Source organism: Scylla paramamosain, chromosome 16 (assembly GCF_035594125.1).
Source record: "Scylla paramamosain isolate STU-SP2022 chromosome 16, ASM3559412v1, whole genome shotgun sequence".
Classification (NCBI taxonomy): Eukaryota; Metazoa; Arthropoda; class Malacostraca; order Decapoda; family Portunidae; genus Scylla; species Scylla paramamosain.
Genome location: NC_087166.1, coordinates 3,110,001 through 3,115,000, shown reverse-complemented (window position 1 = coordinate 3,115,000; position 5,000 = coordinate 3,110,001). Strand labels below are relative to the sequence as shown.

Here is a 5,000-nt window from a genome sequence, read left to right as displayed (position 1 = left end):
ATACTCGCCCACCTTCCGAACGAAAATCAATATCGGCTAATGGTTTTTATTACGGCCGTTGCATAGGGGATTTTTGTTAATTTGATGCCGCCAGCCGTATATTGTTAATGATGGAGAACGAGGTGGTAATGAAGCAAAAAATAAGGATGCTGGTGTTCTCTTGTTCGTGGTGGAGGAAGATGCTTGGGCCACCGCCGCCGCCACCACCACCGCTACTTCCCTCGCCGCCAGCCCCGCCGCTGCTGCCACCACCATCACTGCCGCCGCCGCCTCCACACCTACCACTACCATCGCTACCATTACCGTCAGCAGGGGCGACTCTCCCCTGACAACAGCAACTCCTGGGTGGCCTTTGCTTCACACACACACACACACACACACACACACACACACAGAATGAAAATATAAAGATAAAATAAGAATAACACACACACACACACACACATGCACACACACAGAAACCACGTCTATAACGAAGTGTCTTCACGTGTGTGTGCATCCGGGCAAAGAAACTCATGTAGGACTCATCTTCGTATGAACTACATATATCTTTGAAATACTAATGAAAACACACACACACACACACACACACACACACACACACACACACACACACACACACACACACACACACACACACACACACACACACACACACACACACACACACACTCTACACAAAATATTCAGAGGTAGGAGGGACACGCGCGCAACAGCACATGCACGCGAACATTCAGACACATATGCCAGGAATACAAATAGAGGAAGCGCCGCTTGGGACATTCAGATTGAGTTTCGAGCTCGGAGACAAGTCCTGAACAGTCCCGGCAGGGTTATTGTGCACCTAGAGAGTGTTGCCTGACGCTGTTTTGTTTTTACGAGCCAGCGAGAGATCGGGACTTGTTTCCCACTACAGTCCTCACCGAATTTAGCTCTATATTTTTTTCCGCCTTTAAAAAAAAAAAAAAGAAAAAAAAAGGAAACATGGAATATTTATAAATTTGTATACTCACTTTTGTTTTGCCAATTAATGACATGATCCATTACTGTCTTTTTAGTAAGGACAGAAGCAATTATAATTACATTATATTTATTTTTCCTATTTATTTATTCATATATATTAAAGATCTTTTTGTTGAAAACTAATTTGATACGCTTTTGCTACTGTAAAATTATCCTTGCCTGAGACATAATATATATAAATTAATTAGTTAATTAGAAACGTAGATAGAGAGAGAGAGACACAGAGAGAGAGAGAGAGAGAGAGAGAGAGAGAGAGAGAGAGAGAGAGAGAGAGAGAGAGAGAGAGAGAGAGAGAGAGAGAGAGAGAGAGAGAGAGAGAGAGAGAGAGAGAGAGAGAGAGAGAGAGAGAGAGAGAGAGAGAGAGAAATGCAGCATATTTACAAATAAAAGCTCACTGTTGTATATTCAGAATATTCTATCATTGTGATTTAAAACAAAAACAAATAATGTAAATATTCCTAATTCTGTTTTGTCTTTACAGAGTTGCTGAAGAACTGTCGACGCTTCCTCTTCCTTCTCACGTGAGTTGAGAATATTTTTTTCTTTCCTCACCTCTTAGTTCTCTGAGCTGCGAAAGTGACTAGCGTGCAACTTAATCAGAAGGCAAAAGTGATATCTTCTTCGGAGTGATAATTGTCAATGTGCTTTTGTTCGAGGCTGAAGGTGGGCTTTAGTTTGGTCTAAAAGAAATGCTTGTCACTGCACACCCGCTCATTTCGGACCGGCGGAGTTTATATCTCGCTGCGAATTGGCCGAGCGGGTGTCATTACGAGGCGGGTGTCTGATCGCTGCCGTGATTGTGACTCGCCTTATGACCTTTTACAGTGACCTCCAACCATTATATCGGAATGAGAGTCTCGTCCTGAGAGGTGCTCTTGTGTTTAGTCAGAGTTAGTTCCCTCCTGATGAGCGCCTGGACACCTGGTCTCCCAAGAAAGGTGCTGTTTTCTCTCCACTGTTTCCTGGTGTGTCCTGTCTCTCTCTCTTTCTCTCTCTCTCCCCTTCCTCTTGGCTTGGTTTTGTTCTGTTTTCCTCGTTGAACTTTTTGTTTTCATGGTGTCTGACATTTTATTAGACATTCTCCTCCGAGCTGCGGAAGTATGGCGATTATTGTTTTTGTATTTAAATGACTTGACAGGTTTGTGTTCATGCTTTGATCAGTCATTTAATGCTTCAGTTAAACTTGGAAGAAATAATCATAGTCAGTGGGCGAAATCAAGTTTCAACAATTCGACAGATATGTATAATTATTGGCAATTATCTGTTGATTTATTTTGGGATTCTAGTGGCTTCTGAAATTAAATGCAAAAGATTATCAGCTTCCTGGGTGGGCAAGGTATCATCCTCTTAATTTGAATGTTATCTCCTCAAGTAGTATTGGGGGCAAACTCTTTAATAATGGAGGAAAATAAAGATAAGAAACGACAAAATTTTCTCCTTGCAAGGATTGCCATTTTATCTTTTCAGAAAATTTGTGTATTTTTAAAGATTTACCTCTATGAAGACTCCCTTAGATTAAAGGATTGGCTAAAGCAAGCTCATGTACCATTAACAAGTGTGTGTGTGTGTGTGTGTGTGTGTGTGTGTGTGTGTGTGTGTGTGTGTGTGTGTGTGTGTGTGTGTGTGTGTGTGTGTGTGTGTGTGTACGTTTACCAACATGCACGCAGTTATGACTTACTTAAACACGCTTTTTTCGAAGATCATTCTCGAACGTAAAACTTTAAAGCTCACAGGGTGTTTTCCCAAGCGTGAAAAAAAGTATCATGATGAAGCAGATTTGTGTGGGTGAGGCGGGGTGAGAGAGGCTGCCAAGTGAGGAAAGAACGAGGAGGAAAGGGAAGAGGAGGAGGAGGAACAGGAGAGGGAGGAGGAGGTGGAGGAAGAAGAGGAAGAGGAGTAGAGGTAAGAGAAGGCGATGTGTAGTAAATGAAGGGTGTGAGTAAGCCGAAACCAGACGCTTACCTGAGCTGAGAAGGCATTGGGGTGCAGCGCTCATGAGGGCTGTGGCGGTGGTGGTCAGGTGGTGGAGAGGGAGGATAAGGCCGAGGCGACAGTGGTGGGGAGATGTGAGGATGAAGATAAGGAGGGAGAAGTACTGGTGGGGGAAAGTGAAGGTAAAGTGGTGGGGTGGGTTGGTGGGTGGTGGAACTGAGTCTAGATACCCTCGAGTTATTTCAGCCTCCCTGCTGTTCTGTCCATCACACTCTGAAAAATTGGTCCATTAGTAACTGTGAAAGGTTGAAGAAGTAATGCATTCTATTTGCATACTTTTGGCTTAGATTATGTGTGCTGAACAATTTATCAGCAGGCATGTTAGAAATTATGATTATGAACATATATATCAAACAGTGGGTGGCTCTGAAATATCTGCCAAGACCACAAACATAAACATCAGCGAGTATGCAGTTTTGATATATCTTCAAAGCTATGCACGACTGTTTTCTATGCATATATGGTATATGGAAAGGAAGTAGTCACGCATAGTGTCAGGTTGCTCATAAACACTACCACACACAAAAAAAGAGGAGAAAAAAAGACTAGGGAAGAAGTAACACCATGTCGGGCGTGAAGACAGCCACCGCCGCCGCCGCCCCGCCTTGATCCGCCTCCGCCCAACACTCAGCTAAGCTTCCTCTGCCAACTTTACGCGCCGTTACACGCTCTCAAAGTCTCACCTCAGCCCATAAAAACAACAACGGCAAATCTAGTTGGAGGAGAGTGGCGAATAACCCGTCACAGGCAATCAGGCAGTGACAAGGGCCTATCATGAGGCGAGAGGCCAGGGAACGCAGCCCGCCCCACATCAGTTGGCAATTGCGACAACCACCACGCAGACGGACACCGAGTTAGCCAGACCGTCAAGACCGTCAACCAATTTGCCGTCAACCAGCACACAGCACCGCCGCTGCCTCTCCAGCGGGACCCCGGCCAGACATAGCGGCGAGGCGACCTTTGGCTCAACTCAAGGGTCGCTGACACTGGCTTCGTCTAACCTTTATTGCACATCTTCCGCTGGTTACGAGGTGGCGTAGTAAACAGAAGCGTAGTGGCGGCAGTAGCTGTGGTTGTGGTGGTTGTGGTAACCTTGGTAGTAAAATCTGACCCAGTTTTCATTCACAAATCCCATAAAATGAAGGTAACAGTTTGGGGGCGTGTTAACTCGTCTCATGGCTGACTTTATACCGTCGTAAACGCGTATACGGCCCTCGTAAAAACTTAACATTTCGTAACCCGGCTCCTCTGTTGCTGGGGTCACTCGACTAGCAACAAAACCGGTGTAGCGGGACGAGTGGAAAGAAAGGAAGGAAGAGGAGTAGGAAGACGCCTTGCTTGAGGGATTTAGGGAACTTGTAGAATATTGTCGGGGAAGCTGGCGGCTGGATTGCTGCGACACGTTGGAAGCGAACGTTTCCTGGGTCTCGTTCATTTGATGTTGGAGGACTTTGGCTGTCGAAGAGCAGTCGAGCGTGAGGCCTGAAGGTCACTTTCGACAAGTTTGGAGGCAATTCCTTGGCTATTTTTTCTTCTGCAAGATCAAGGTTTGAGATTGGTGTCGATTTCACAGTTGGACTTCACATGCTATGGCAGGATTTATTTTTGTCTTGAGGTTGTTGATTTATTTGTTTTACTACGTGCGTGTGGTAAAGTATGCATGCTTACGTCTCCTTCCTTGGCACTCAAGGCACTACAATAAACATCGACACAAACTCTTACATCCTTTAGCAAAAAAAACATCATAAGCATGAAAAAGTAAACAAAGGCAGCTTAGAAAAGGAAATATTTACACAACATATTTTTTTTCTAACGCGTTGAATACACATAGAACTATTTTTCGGGTCGTATCTGGTGGTCAGAGGTCGGAGGTAAACAGGGGGGCAGCAGCTGGCCTCCTCGTCTCCGAGCACAGCCTCCTGCTGCTGCTGCTGCTCTGCTCCCGAGGCAGGACTGGCCTCTAATCTCCACTAAATCAGATCAAA

The 5,000-nt window shown here is 45.0% G+C and overlaps 1 long non-coding RNA gene across 1 annotated transcript in view; it reads left to right on the top strand.

Annotated features, from left to right (window-relative positions):
* The window catches only part of LOC135107894 (uncharacterized), a 223,468-nt gene that overhangs the window by 92,277 nt on the left and 126,191 nt on the right, over window positions 1–5,000 (top strand). The window contains exon 3 of the long non-coding RNA XR_010272041.1: window positions 1,505–1,544. This is a non-coding gene — a long non-coding RNA (uncharacterized LOC135107894). The remainder of the gene's footprint in view (window positions 1–1,504; window positions 1,545–5,000) is intronic.